The sequence below is a fragment of the Perognathus longimembris genome, chromosome 9 (genome assembly GCF_023159225.1).
Source record: "Perognathus longimembris pacificus isolate PPM17 chromosome 9, ASM2315922v1, whole genome shotgun sequence".
NCBI lineage: Eukaryota > Metazoa > Chordata > Mammalia > Rodentia > Heteromyidae > Perognathus > Perognathus longimembris.
The window spans coordinates 30,306,934-30,323,290 of record NC_063169.1 but is presented as its reverse complement, the minus strand read 5'-3'; the positions used below and the strand labels follow the sequence as shown (position 1 = coordinate 30,323,290).

General features: G+C 37.4%; 1 pseudogene; it reads left to right on the top strand.

The window, feature by feature from the left end:
• Nucleotides 1–10,578: 10,578 nt before the first annotated feature.
• On the top strand, nucleotides 10,579–13,594 carry LOC125357672 (annotated as a pseudogene).
• The last annotated feature ends 2,763 nt before the right edge of the window (nucleotides 13,595–16,357 follow it).

Genomic DNA, 16,357 nt, shown 5'->3' with positions numbered 1-16,357 from the left:
TATATTAAACAACTATCCCCAAATATCAACTGGTTTGAACATGATAGAAGTTTCTTAATCACTTACATTTAAGAACAGATATGCACAATTGGCAGATGCTTTTTATTTTCAAATGATGACCAGTCAGGCTCTTTCCTTCCTGTATGTCTGTCATATTTAGCACACCAAAGGTTTCCATAGATATTCATCTCAAGTTCATAAAAGAACAAACAGCACACAACAAGATTTTTCATGGAGGATTTTTAGGGGCCAGTCATATGGCCTCATTTAACTAAAAAGGAGCTGAGGGGATAAAGCATATTGTAGAATCAGAAAGAGTTTAATGAACCAACAATGTGGGTTCAAAATCAGACAACCTGAATTCAAATCCTGGCTCTGCAATGAATTCTTGTGTGACTTTATACTTCCATTCATTTGCTTTTTAAAGGGTAATAAGACTTACTGCAGGGATTTCTGTTAAGCCTAGATGCAATAATGCATGCATAGGTGATTAAAACATAGTATACTTAGTTGAATTTAAAAGGTTAAGATACATTTAATTTATGGTTAAACAATTTATAGAAAAATGTATTTCTCCTGATCTCCAGCAATATCCCCAGTGATATTAAGATGTCTCCCTTGATATTTTAAAGTTATAGCAGTATTTTGAAAATGCATATAGGTTACCTAGCAACTTACTCAACATTAGCGAAAGATCAGAAATCATGTTCCAAGAGCACACAAGGGGAAAGGCCAGCATCTTCTCCAATTGCTATTGGGGAAACTGAATGTCCACAGCCAGAAGGAGAAAACTGAGCCCTTATCTAATGCCATGTAAAAAATGAACTTAAAGTGTGTCAAATACTGTAACACTATTAAAAGAAAACTGGAAAGTTTATTGACATTGTTTTGGGCAATGATTTTTTTAAAATATAACACCAAAAGCCCAGGTGAAAAAAGCAAAACAGGGGCTGGGGATATGGCCTAGTGGCAAGAGTGCCTGCCTCATATACATGAGGCCCTGGGTTCGATTCCCCAGCACCACATATACAGAAAACAGCCAGAAGTGGTGCTGTGGCTCAAGCGGCAGAGTGCTACCCTTGAGCAAAAAGAAGCCAGGGACAGTGCTCAGGCCCTGAGTCCAAGCCCCAGGACTGGCCAGAAAAAAAAAAAAAGCAAAACAAACATACAACCAAAAACACTTTTGTAAAGCTCTACACAGCAAAGGAAATAAAACAATGAAGTAAAGAGACAACCAATGGAACTAGAGAAAATCTAGATGTACAATAGAGCTTCAAACTATATAGAGAAGTAAATTCAAACTATATAAAGAATTAAACTCAACAGCAAGTAAATGGCCAGCTATTTTCAAATACATAGAACTTTCCTCATAAAATACTAGATGTGAAATAACTATCAAAATTCTGTTGCTGTGGATTGTTTAATTTGTGCCAAATTTTACTCTACTAAATACTATTACTGGAAAAGACATGGACAAAGTATCTGAGTAGATATTTCTCAAAAGGAGATAGACAAATGATCAACAGGTACCTGAAAAAAATACTCATCATCACAAATCATAGAGGAAATGCAGTTCAGAGTAATATCTGTTGCAATGTCTGTCATCTAGAAGGCAAAAACAGTGGGCGGAACTGTGAAGAAATGAATTCTTGTGCACTATTGATAAAAATATAAATAGCTATTGAAAACAATATGAAGTAAGTGTTCCTAAATAATTAAAATTATAACTACCATGATATCTTAGTAGTCCTACTCTTGGGTATTTCCAAAGAAAATGTAGCCAGTATGTACAAAAAATTTATTCACTCTTCTGTTCATTGCATCAGTATTCACAGTATATAGTATATAGAATATGCCCAAGTGTCCATCAGTGAAGGACTGGGTTAAGTGTGTGTGTGTGTATACACATTTGTACATGTACACAATCAAATATGATTTCCCCTTTTAAAAGAAGGAAGCATTAGGTTCCAGATCAGGGAACAAAAAAAAAAAAAAAAAAAAGAAGGATGCGACAAAATGGATGGAGCTGGAAAGCAGTATTTTAAATGGAATAAATCAGGTACAGAAAGACAAATATAACATGATTTCACTAAGTGCATGTGCTCAGGAGTTGTATTTATAGGGGCAGAGTGAAATGATGGTTATCAGAAGTGAGGAGGGGGTTGGAAAGATTTTTGGAGATGCTGGCTAAAAGGACACAAAACTTCAGTTACACAGGAGGAGTAAGTTCAAGGTATTTTGTTTAGCAGGTACCTGTCATTAATAATAATGTGAACCTGGATTTTTTTGGGGGGGTGGGTAACTGTGGATTAAACCTACTGTGCCTACTTGTTAACAAGTGCTCTCCCTATTGAACTACCCCTTCAGTCCAAAAGGGAGAGTTTCAAATGTTCTAAACATAAAAGAAATAATGTGAGGTTATATGTTAACTAGCTTGATGTAATGATTTCACAATATACACACGCATATTTCAAAATATCACATTGTTCATAAACAATTTTAATTGCTTCAACAAAACTGGGGCAGGGAGAAATACCATTGGTCAGTAATATATCTTCTAGGAATTCTTTATGTTTTAATTTTTTCCTAACAAAATTTTTCAGAGTACATGATAAAGGTGATTATATTTCACTATTTTTGATTTGATGAACTGACACAATTTGGGAAAACTAATATGGTGACTATAATTTAATTCACCCATGATGATCATTTGAAAATTATCTCCTGAGGTCAAAAGGTTGCCAGCTTTTAAGTGGCAAACCTTCCTGAAAAGTCATATATATATATATATATATATATGTATATGTATATGTGATCTCATACTGCAATATTATAATGTCAAAATAGCAAAACAGTAAATAATAGAATAGGAAGTCACCCAACAACCTAAATCCCGAAAAGAAAAATCAGGATTATGTTTCAATAGGCTATGAAATTCACCTTCATTTGATTTCCCCAGATCTATTTTATCTTTTTGCATGTCTTTACTTTTCTTTCTTTTCTTTTTTTGTACTACCAGAAATGGGATTTCTGCCAGAAATGAATTCAGCTGCTTCCCTGGGAATGTTGTCCAGTTGCTAATTTCACTACCGGAACTGTGTTCCCTTGTGTTCTGGCCTATTTCCATGCATGCCTCTTCTGGAATAAAGGGCCTGACAGTTCTGTGGATAATGGTAAACATATGTAGTCAATGCTGTGCAATTCTTTTAGAGTCAGAAAGCACTAGTAGGTATTTCAGTTGCTGGCAACAGAAAATCAGTGCATGGAATTTTACCAAGCACTTAAAACTCAGAGAAAAGTGCACATGACTAATTTTTAATACACAGCAGAGTTCTTCCTTCCTTTCTTTTATAATCATTGACTAATTAAAAATGAAAGAACATATGACAAGCCAATCTCAAACTTCAAGGAGAAAGTGGGTTGAGGGGAAAGAGAATATTTCAATTTGTTTATTTTGGGTAATAATCTGATTTCAAGTGAGGCTTTTTGATTCTTTAAGTGTACAAGAGAACTTTGACTTCCCTGAGATCACAAGAGATAAATAACATATTGTGATGTCATTGCCTTACAGATTTTTTTATGCCACCAACTTCATTAATTATGCTGTCTAAAGTCAAGGAGATAGAAAAGAAAAAAGCTAAAATTTTAAAATCATTATCATTGTACAAAAGAATTGCTATTTAACAAACAGATTATAAATACAGTGTATTTTTTTTATCAATGTCACTACTTTAAACATTCCCACCCATTCCTTCACTCTTCTTAATGTTGTAGGATTTACATTGATTTCTTATCCATATTTCCCCCCCTTCTCCTCTTCATTTGTCTACTCCTTTTCCCTTGACCCCCTACCTTGTACTCTTAAAATATGCACTTTCTGGTGTTATATTTTGCAGAACTTTGTGGATTTCTAAGGAATTACACTATTTGAGATATCCACTTCCACTCTTGGACATTTACCAAAAAGATTACAAACCAGGATACAGTGGAGACACAGGCACAACTATGTTGATTGTGGCACCATTCACCATTCATTATAGCCAGGGTATGGATGGAATCAGCCTAGATGCCCATCAATGGACTACTGGAACAAGCAAATGTGATATATATAAATATATATATTTGTATGTATATATTTGTATATATGTATATATATCCGTTATATATATATATATATATCAGTACAATGCAATTTTACTCATCTCTTAGAAAGAATATTGTACCATTTGTAAAGAAATAGAAAGACCAGAAAAAAATGTTAAGTGAAGTAATTCAGGCCCAGAGAGATAAATGATCGATATTTTCTCTTATGTGTGGAAGCTACATGTAGCTTATAAAGTCATAAGTAAACATCTTGGGTAGTATGCCAAGTATATATAAATAATATTATCTTTATATAAGATTAAGTAATGATTTCTCTCTATATTCTGGATATATTTCTTTAAAATAATATTCTACATCCAGTGATTTTAAGTAGTTGTTCAAAGGGAGCAATTCAACAAGTCAATTTATGCATACAATGCATCATGATCAATGGAACCCCTTCCACCATTCCCCCCATACATTCTTTTTTTTTTTTGGCCAGTCCTGGGCCTTGGACTCAGGGCCTGAGCACTGTCCCTGGCTTCTTCCCGCTCAAGGCTAGCACTCTGCCACTTGAGCCACAGCACCGCTTCTGGCCGTTTTCTGTATATGTGGTGCTGGGGAATCGAACCTAGGGCCTCGTGTATCCGAGGCAGGCACTCTTGCCACTAGGCTATATCCCCAGCCCCCCCCCATACATTCTAATCCCATCCATTTCCTCAAGCTACCTTAAATTAAGTGGAGTTGAAGAAAGCTATCTTAAAATATAGAATAGCATTCTTAGTGGATCAACTTGTGCTCCTCTACAAGCACCATTAATATGTAATGATAAGAATAAAAGCTACTGTATGCTGTATTTTATTGGCCATATCACTTTGATCCTTCTAATTCTTTATTATTCTATATCATATTTTGATTATTTCAGGGAGACAATTCTATGCAAATGTATTGTAAGTGATAATTCACATGTTGCATAGATAATATTATTTAGGGTATTAAGTTGATATACATGTCCCCAGCCATCTGCTAATTTTTTCTGGCCTATCCATATTAAGTGCTACATCTTCATTACCTGGAAAACAATCTGACACCCTTTGCCTTCTGTCTTGTTTTTCTGTACCCTTCATGATTAGAATTACTTCTAATGTTTTGCAAGATGTTCCTTGTTTGATGTCTCTAAGATGGAATGGAATGCTTCAGCTCCCAATGAAATCTTTTCAACTAAGCCTCAGAACAAAGCTGATAAACCAAAGCTTGAGACTCAATGTAGAGAACATCAGAGATAATTTTTAGACCCAGAAGAATCTCCTTGACTTCAGTTGACAACAACAATCAAAATGTTCTTTTAGCTTAATTCCCTGGAGCCTAGTTGAGTAGAAATGAAAACACTGACACAGTAGACATATTAAAAACTTGTGATATGGTGTAAATGTCAAAAAAAAAGTAGGACCACAGGAATTCCCAAATCAGTCAGTTACTCAGGATACATGAATGAGATGGATATTAAGCTTCATAACCATTGACAAACATTGATTTATATCAAGGCTTCTCCATGTTGGTGCTATTACTATTTGGGTTTGGATAATAGTTTTTGGAGCAAAGTGTTTTTTTTTTTCCTGTGCATAGTAGGCTCTTTAGCATCATCCGGGGCCTCTATCCACTAAGTGACAGTATAATCATCTAATTTGTGATGACAAAATATATTTTCAAACACCATCATGTGCACTTATGATATTGGTAGTGGTTTGGCCCTGATTGAGAACCACTGAGGTAGACAGATCTGTGCCTGGACTTTCTAAGTTCTGAGTGGGTGGTTGCTCATCTTTCATTGTATCACAAGTGATCCAAATTGTAGGAGTAGTGACTTGGGATGTTGGTATAGAAGAGAAAGACCATGATCTATGTAAGATAGAGCCATTCATGAAACAAGTAAAAAGTAATAATTATGCTTCTTGCTTGTGACCCCAATGAAAATACATAGCATGCATACATGGTGATAATCTATCATCTAATTATTACACATTATATCCCTTTGTAACTATAAGAATGTAGATTCAAGTATAGATAGACAGAGAGAAACAGTCCCAAAGCACTTTTCCAGACACAACTTTAGGTAGTTCTCACAGCCATTCTGAAAGGTAAGATGAGCAGGTGTCTTGTTTATTCTCACTTCATGGGTGAGGAAATGGAGTATTAGAGAGGTTAGGTGATTTCTTCTAGATTATATTTCTAAGAGGTTGGATCAAATCCAAGACCTTTACTATTTCATTGTCTCCTCTCAAATTGATGGTTAAATAGTGACAGGTGGCATATGCTTAGGTCATAAAAATATCTAGTATCATAGGCCATGAAAAATGATAAATATCTCCTCTGACAGAGGAAAGCACATGTTGGCTGAGACAATTCTTTCTATGGCTTTATTCATGGGTCCTCATTAAATATTTAACACTTGGCTATAGCAGCATGTTCTCACTAAGAATGAAGTAATTATTAATTCTTTCTCTTTTAACAGCTAGAATTTGGATCTGGTTTGAAGGAATGTTATAATTTTCTTGACCGTGACAATGCTTGAAATAGCTTCCTGAGCTCATTTAGCTGCCACTGCCTCATATGCTGCTATTTTGTTTTAGATATCACAATATTTTTATTAGAGTTCACAAAAATTAGAAATACAAAGAACTGAGCATGCTATGCAACAGCTATGTAAAAGAATAGATTAAACATATGTCAGGGTTTATCACAGGATAGTAGTTCGCAAATATAGTAAACCATCAAGTTATTTTAAATCCTTATTTATTTTTCAAGATCTTTTTTTTTTTTTGCCAGTCCTGGGCCTTAAACTCCTGGCTTCTTCTTCTGTTTTTGTTTTTTGTTTTTTGTTTTTTTTTCTCAAGGCTAGCACTCTGCCACTTGAGCCACAGTGCCACTTCTGGCCATTTTCTACATATGTGGTGCTGAGGAATCAAACCCAGGGCATCATGTATATGAGGCAAGCACTCTTGCTACTAGGCCATATTCCCAGCCTCAAGATCCTTTTTATTACCTATTGTAAAAATGAAGTTAAATGCACATTATATTAATAAGCTGCTCTGAGACATAGGACATCCAAGAGAAGAATAACTATCATGCCATATCAAATATTGTTTCATAAAAATGAATGTATTTTAACCGTATATGACAAAATATGAAAAGCTTACATGATTCTATATGTGCCATATTCTCTCATGATGATCAAGTTAATCAAATAGAATTATATAAACTCCATTTTAGAGGTTTCAAAATACAATACTTCAGGGCTGGGGATATAGCCTAGTGGCAAGAGTGCCTGCCTCATATACACGAGGCCCTAGGTTCGATTCCCCAGCACCACATATACAGAAAACGGCCAGAAGCGGCGCTGTGGCTCAAGTGGCAGAGTGCTAGCCTTGAGCGGGAAGAAGCCAGGGACAGTGCTCAGGCCCTGAGTTCAAGGCCCAGGACTGGCCAAAAAAAAAAAAATACAATACTTCAATAACTAATGGATATTCTAATACTAGGGCTTATATTCAGGTCTCATACCTTCTAGACAGGTGCTCTACCTCTGAGCAATACAACTAGTCTTTTTCATAGTGATTAATTTTAGGATTGGGGCTTACTTCCTTTATTTCTTTTCCAGTGGTATGTTGTAATTCACCTCCTTTAGGCTTCCTGTTGTAGCTGGAATGATAAGTATATACTGCCACACCCAGTTTTCTTTCTTTCTTTTCCTTCCTTCCTATTCCCCCATCCCTATTTCTCTCCTACCCTCCCTCCCTCCCTCCCTCCCTCTCTCCTTCCCTGTCTCCCTCCTTCCCTCCCTTTCTTAGCTCCTTCCTTCCTTTTCTTTCTTTCTTCAGTCTTGGGGCTTGAACTCAGAGTCTCAATTCTATCTATCCCTGAGAATTTTTACTCAAGGCTAGCCATTTGAAATATGGCTCCACTTCCAGCTTTTGGGTGGTTGATTGGATATCAGAGTCTCATGGACTTCCCTGCCTAAGCTGGCTTAAATGCACCATCCACAGATCTCACTCTTGAATAGTTAGGATTCTAAGGGTGAGCCAATGGTACTGGCTCAGCTTTCTTCCACTGAGATGGAGTCTTGTGAATTCTTCTACTTAGGATAGCCAAAGCTACTATCCTCCAAGCTCAACCTCCTACATAACTAGGATGATAGGAACACAACACAGTACTCAGTTATCAGTTGAGAAAGGGTTCTTATAACCTTTTCTGTCTGATCTGACCTCGAACCACAACATTTCCAATCTTTGCTCCCAAGTAGTGAGGATTACAGATGTGAACCCAGTGCCTAGTTTGCATCTTCTTAATTTGAGTATCATTAAATATATCATGATTGTTACATACTAACACATACATTTTAAAATTATATAATGTCTGAGGTATACAAAAGTATATAAGCCATGAAGCATAACAACAAAGTGGTATTTGTGACTATGAGGCACTTGTGGGTGCAGACAGTTATAAGAATTTGGACTTTTCTCTCTGTTCCTGTCTTCTGTCTGTCTCCTTTGCTTCCCAGTTCTAATCTGCATCCAAGTCTCTGCTCAGAGGGATCTCATCTGGGGCAATGTTACCTCCTCTGAACATTTTTTGATGTTAAGACACATTTTGGTTACAACAGTTTGGAGGGAGGAATAACTGATTCTTTCTATAGATGCCACTGAATATTCAACATAGAGTTATCACAATAATGAAGTAGCTGCTCAATAATGTCACCATTGAATAACCCTGTTTGTTATGTGTTGGAGTTATCATATCTGTGCTTAAGAAAAACAGTTTGAAATTCATACATTATGATCAAACAGGATTCATTCAAGGGAAGAAAAGCTGGTTCAATATATGCAAATCAATTAATGTAATTCAACACATCAATTGGAGCAAGGACAAGAATCATATGATCATCTCAGTAGATGTAGACTAAGAATTTGGCAAGATCCAACATGCTTTTATGATAAAAAGCTCTGGAGAAATTGGATTATTCCTCAATATAATAAAAGCTATATACGACAAACCTATACCTAGCATTATACTTAATGGTTAAAAGTTAAAGCCATTTTCTCTAAAATCAGGAACGAGACAAAAGTGTCTGCTCTTTCTACTCCTCTTCAATATAGTGTTGGAATTTCTAGCCAGAACAATAAAGCAAGAGGCGAATATAAAGGGGATACAAATAGGGTAATAAGTAAAATTCTCCCTCTCAGAAGATCCTGTTTTGAAAGAACCCCATCCACTCCTCTCTCAATTTACTTGCACTGATCCAAAACGTTGGCAAAGTAGCAGGGTAAAAAATTAACTCACAAAAATCAGTAGCTTTTCTGTGCTTCAACAATAAGAAGAATGAAGCTAAAGTCAGAAAACCAATTCCTATTGCAATAGCCTCAAAAAAAAAAACCTACCAGGAATTAATTTAACCAAAGAGGTGAAGCGTCACTGTGATGAAAACTTTAAAAACCTGAAAAAGGAAATTAAAGCACATTTAAGGAACTGGAAAAATCTCACATGCTGGATTAGGAAAATTAACATTGTGAAAATGGCAATATTGCCAAAGGCTATCTACAAATTCAATGCAATACCAATCTATTTCCCAACAACATTCTTTAATTAAATAGAAGAAGCAATCCAAAAATTCATATGGGATAATAGAAGACCAGGAATAGCAAAAACAATGCTTATCAGGAAGAACAGTGCTGGAGGAATATCAATATCAAACTTCAAACTTCATACTCTATTATAAAGCTGTAGCTATAAAATCAGCTTGGTACTGGCACATGAACAGGCCTGTGGACCAATGAAATAGAATTGAAGACCCAGAGTGATCCCACAAACCGATGGCCACCTAATCTTTGTTAAGGGAGCCAACATTATCAGATAGGAGAAATAAAGCTTCTTTAACAAATGGTACTGGAAGAATTGGCTATACATGTGTAGAAAATTGAAGTTAGATCCTTATATATCACCCTGCACCATAATCAATTCCAAATGGATCAAAGACCACAAGATAAGAGCATATACCTTGAAAATATTACAGGAAGGAATAGGAGAAACATTAGGGCTCCTTGGCACAGGCTGAAACTTACTTAATAAAGGCCCAGAAACACAACAAATCAATATCCTTTTCTCTCTTTTCCCTTCTTCCTTCCCCTCTGTCTCCCCATGTCTCCATCTTGTGTGGGCTGACAGTTTGCTTTCCTCCCAATAAACTCCTTTCTACCTGAACCTTGTGGTGGGTTTCCTTTCTGGCTAACCTTACATCTGGTGCTGTGACTCAGGAGAGGACAGAGTCAGGAGTCACTGGATCCCCTCCTCCCTCTTCTCTTTTGAGGGTTAGTCTACCTCCTTGACTGCCCCTCCTCGGACCAAACTGCCAAAACTCACTTCGGGCTTCTTGCATTTACCATTGCTGGCTATGCATCCCCCACACTATCTCCTCTCTAATTGTTTGGAAGAGATACAGTGATTTTAAGAAACTGCACAAAGAACTATGGCAAATTCACAAAAACTTATTTTGACATTCAGAATTGTTTCCTCCATTTGCTAAAGGAATAGTGTTTGGGAGATTTGATAAAACTGTTATTGAAGAGAGAAGACAATGTGCCAAAGACCTGCTGCAGTTCTCTGCCAATATTCCTGCTCTGTACAACAGCAAGCAGCTTGAAGACTTTTTCAAGGGTGGAATAATTAATGGTGGTTCTGAATTAATTGGTCCTGCTGAAGGTTACTCAGATTCCTTTGTTGATATTTTCCTGAGTGTAGTACAGAAGGATTCTCCAGTGACAGTGATCTGCTTTCTCTTAACTGTTGATGCTGATTCTCTTGCTGAATTAGATGATGGAATGGCTTCCAATCAAAACTCTCCCATTAGAAGTTTTGGTCTCAGTCTTTCTTCAGATTCTTCAGCACTTGGAGCTGTTGCTTCTGACAATGAACCAAACAAAGCAGAAGAAGAACCGGAGAGTCGTAGCCTCTTTCCTGGCAGCTTAAAGCCTAGGCTTGGCAAGAGAGATCATTTGGAGAAAGCAGGAGAATTAATAAAGCTAGCTTTGAAGACGGAAGAGGAAGATGACTATGGAGCTGCTTCTGATTTTTATAGGAAGGGAGTCGATCTACTCCTCGAAGGTGTCCAAGGAGAGTCAAGCCCTAGGCGATGAGAGGCAGTGAAGAGAAAAACTGCAGAGTACCTCATGCGGGCAGAGAGTATCTCTAGCCTCTATAGAGAGCCTCAGCTTGATGATGGATCTCAGCCTCCAGGATCACTAAGTTCAAGGCCCCCTTGGAACCTAAGGAGCCCAGCCCAGGAGTAAGGCCTTCAGAGTCCTTGGGGGTGATTAAGAAGGTTTTACTTGTAATGGACACAAGGGCAGACCAGACATTCATTTTAAAAGGTCTAAGGAAAAGCAGGGAATACAACAGGAACAGAAAGACCATGATCCCCCACTGTGTGCCCAACATGGTGTGTCTGCACAAGTACATCATCTCTGAGGAGTCTGTATTTCTTGTGCTGCAGCATGCAGAAGGTGGTAAACTCTGGTCATATATCAGTAAATATCTAAATAGAAGCACCGAAGAAAGCTTTGACATCAAGGAAGTGAAAAAATCCACACCTACTAAAGTTTACCTGCAACAGTCAACTTCTAGCCCTCAGGACAGTGGTAGCTTTGAGTGGAAGTGATGGGGGGAACCTGCTTAAAACTCTACCTTTGAAGGCTAGTCTTACCCTGAGTTCTCAAGATGATAGCAATCAGGAAGATGATGGGCAAGACAGCTCTCCAAAATGGCCAGATTTGGGTTCCAGTTCTGAGGAAGCATGCACTACTAGTTATTTAACGTTATGCAATGAATATGGGCAAGAAAAGACTGATCCCGGGTCTTTGAATGAGGAGCCTTTCATGAAGACTGAGGGGGATAGTGCTGACACCAGAACTGTTCAGAGATTCTCTGCCACGTTTGCAGCTGACAGTGACAGCCCCAGCTCTCAGCTGAAGTTCTTCCCTGGAGACCAAGACTCAGAAGCAGTTTGTTCTCCAAGAACATCGGATTCCCTCAGTAGATTGAAAAATAGCCGCATGGAATTCTTTAGGATAGACAGTAAGGATAGTGCAAGTGAACTCTTAGGGCTTGATTTTGGAAAAAAAAATTGTACAGTCTAAAATCAGAACCTTTGAAGCCATTTTTTGCCCTTCCAGATAGAGACGGCACTTCCAGTTTTAGTCCTAGTGAAAGCAAGGTAGAGTTTAAAGCTCAGGACACCATTAGCAGGGGCTCAGATGACTCAGTCCCTGTTATTTCATTTAAAGATGCTGCTTTTGATTATGTCAGTGGTACTGAGGAAGGAAGGACTGATCTTCTTGTAAATCTACCCGGTGGACTGGAGCCAAAAAATGAAGCTTCTGCAGTGGGACCTACGAAGTTTTCACAGACCAATGTAGGCAGAATAGAAAGTAAACTGCTAGAAGCCCCTGATGTGTTATGCCTTAGGCTCAGTACAAAACAACAGCAAGCCCATGAAGAACAAGGCACTGAGGAGCCAAATGATTCCTCTAGAGCTAAATCCTACAATATAGCAGAGAAACACTATGCACAGGAGGACCTGGGGGCATTGTTTACAGCAGCTATGGATTGTAAGAGTTCAGGAGACACATCTCTGTTACATAGCTCAGATCCTAAGTTTCAGGAATTTGGAGCAATGGAGTCAGCAGTAACTACAGATGTCACGGAAGAAAGCTTATTCTCTATTTCTAGTTCACTCTCAGGTGCTAATGAACATAATGCAAACACAGGCACTGTAAAAACAGAAGTATTGCTGTTTACAGACCAAACTGATGATCTGGCTAAAGAGAAATGGCATTTATTATTCAAGAGAGACTCTGAGGCTAAGGGAGAAAGTGGGTTAGCACGGTTAGCACTAGGAGACAAGGAGATCCATCAGATTTTTGAGGACCTTGATAAAAAATTAGCACTAAGCTCCAGATTTTACATCCCAGAAGGCTGCATTCAAAGATGGGAGGCTGAAATGGTGGTAGCCCTTGATGCTTTACATAGAGAGGGAATTGTGTGTCGTGATTTGAATCCAAACAACATCTTATTGAATGATAGAGGACACATTCAGCTAACGTATTTTAGCAGGTGGAGTGAGGTTGAAGATTCCTGTGACAGCAATGCCATAAAGAAAATGTACTGTGCCCCAGAGGTTGGAGCAATCACAGAAGAAACAGAAGCCTGTGATTAGTGGAGTTTGGGAGCTGTCCTCTTTGAACTTCTCACTGGCAAGACTTTGGTTGAGTGCCATCCAGCAGGAATAAATACTCACACTACGTTGAACATGCCAGAATGTATTTCTGAAGAGGCTTGCTCACTCATTCAGCAGCTCTTGCAGTTCAACCCTCTGGAACGTGTTGGGGCTGGAGTTAGTGGTGTTGAAGATATCAAGTCTCATCCATTTTTCACGCCTGTGGATTGGTCAGAGATGATAAGATGAACACTGTGCAGGGCGTTCCTCACACGCTCTCATCTCTACACCGGAGCAGCAGCCTCACAGTCATTTGTGAAGCACCAAAGCATATAGGCAAGGGTCTCTAGAGGACATTAGGAGGTAGGAGGTTAAAAGGGATTGATTTGTAGTTACTATCTGGGCAAAATATAAGCCATTTTTGCCAGTGACTATTATATACATACCTATAACCCAGGTGTGGCTTAATTTAATTTACATTTAGGGCTGCTAGTGTGTTTCAAACTCAACTGAAATAGGAATGAATGCCTTTCCAGAAGTTCCTCACCATGAAACTCTCAGCGAACAATAATGTTTTACTTGAATGAAGTATATTTACATGGCAGCTACTAGTGCCTCTGCTAACTGGGCTTGGTTGATATGATCAAATTAACATTTACTGAATAATACACTAAAAATACTTCATGAACAGTGTCATACATGGGACTTTAAAAACTGAGAAAAAATATACCCAGAATGCCTGAAAGGAAACCTGTACTATGATGCCACATAATGTGTTTTGAATGGAGTCCTCTGTTATTTTGAAAAGGAGATAGTACTTTATTTTGCCAATTTTGAACTTCATTGGTTAATACTGCTTATTTAGAGAGGACTCTTAACATTTGCTTCTCTGTGTTGGAACTCATCTTTCTCTCCGTCTCCATTTCTTGTGCCTTTTGCTTATTCTTTCATATTATCTGTCCTACTTCTGTTAACACACTTGCATCAGAAAAGGGAAGGGAGTATTTATTTTCCCAAACTGTGTCAATTTAATAAGGACTACAAAATCATGATATAAAATAAACATGGTAAATTTTTTAAAAAGGTTGGAAAAATGGAATTGCATGGCAAAAGACATAGCTGTCAAGATAAATAGAAAGCCCCAGATCTTCATTAGCTGTACAACAGATGAGGGCCTCATATCCAAAATACACTTAGAACTTAAAAAATTAAGTCCTTCCTCCCAAAACAAATCCTCAAAGAAACAACTGTCCCATTGATAAGTGGGCTAAAGAATTTAAAAGAGACTTCTTTGAAGAGGAAATAAGAATAGGAAGTAGACACATGAAGAACATCAACAACAACATCACTAGCCATAAAAGAAATGAAATCAAAACCACACTGAGATTCCACCTCACCCCAATTAGAATAGCCATTATCAAGACAACAGAAAATAACAGATGCTGACAGGGATGTGGCCAAATGTGAACACTACTACACAGTTGGTGGCAATGTAAACTTTTCCAACCACTCTAGAAAGCAGTATAGTGGTTCCTCAAAAGACTAAACATAGAACTACCTTATGATCTAGCAATCCCACTCCTAGGCATTTACCCAAATGATCACAAACAAGACCTGCTAAAGCCACCAACACAACCATATTCATTGAAGTGTTATTTACCATAGCTAAGATATGAACCAACCCAGATACCCCTCAGTAGATGAATGGATCAAAAAAATTATACATACATGCATATATATACACATGTATATATACATATATATGTGAATTTTGTACATCTACCAGAGAGAATGACATCACCCCATTCATAAGGAAATGGAAAAAATTATATTAAGAGAAGTAAGCCAGACCCAAAGAAACATAGGCTCCATGTTTTCCGTAATTAGTATGTCCTAGCAAAGGATCACAATAGCTCAATAGGTATGTAAATATGACCATATAAAATGATGCTAATGGAAATGAACTCTAAGATATGAAAACAAGAGGGGTTTGTTGTTGTTAGTGTAGTGTGTGAAGTTATTTCTTTTTTCTTTCATTTGTTTTTTCCTTTGGTTTATTCCCTGTGGTCATTACTTTTGATTTTGGTACCCTGTGTCTTATATATCATTTATCTGATTTGGGGTAGGGATGGGGAGTAACAAAATGGTGAAGCAAAGGACAAAGGGTGAACCAGTGCAACAGTGATACAAGACACTGTGTTGGAAATGAACTTTACAACTTGTTGGGAGGAGGAGAGTCAGGGAGAGGAAAAGTGGGAGCAAAATGAGGGAGGGGTTAACATTACCTTATTTTTGTAACTGAAATGCTTTTATACATCACCTTTACAACAAAATTAAATTAAATAAAAAAGTAAAACAGTTTGCTGTATAAACAGTCTCCTAAATAGTGTGCTTTCTACTTCCACTAGGTTTAGATTTTCATATGCAGTAGTCTGTGATTTCTTTTCAGCCATTTGCCAACTTAGCTGACAATTTATTTATGTGGCCAGGCCACTCTTTATTTTTTAAATTCTATTGTCAATGGATATGGTTTGTGTTCTGTTTTTTGCTAATATATACAATGCTGCTAAAAAAATATTTCCACACAAATTCTGGTGCCCACATGCAAGACTTCCTGTACAGTGCATACCTGGAATTGAAACTACTGAGTAGAATGTGAGCCTTCAAGTTTTAAACTTCAACCAGACTCTAATAATGTACACACTCCTTAGCAAGATATAAGCCTTGATCTATATTTCTTCCATCAATCAGTATTTGTTAATGTTTTCTAATTCAGTTGTGTATTGAATGTAAAATCAATGTGGCCTCAATTTGGATTTCCTGAATTAATAACAAGGTTTGGCATCATGTTCTATGTTTATTCTCCATTCAGGATTTTTTTTTCTTCTTTGAGTACCTTACTCTCCTCTGAAGTTTATTAGAGCTCTCAATCTTATTTGTTGGATGAAATAGTCTTCCCCATTGGTTTATGACATTTCCTTTATTATATAATATGTTCTTCTACATACTAGA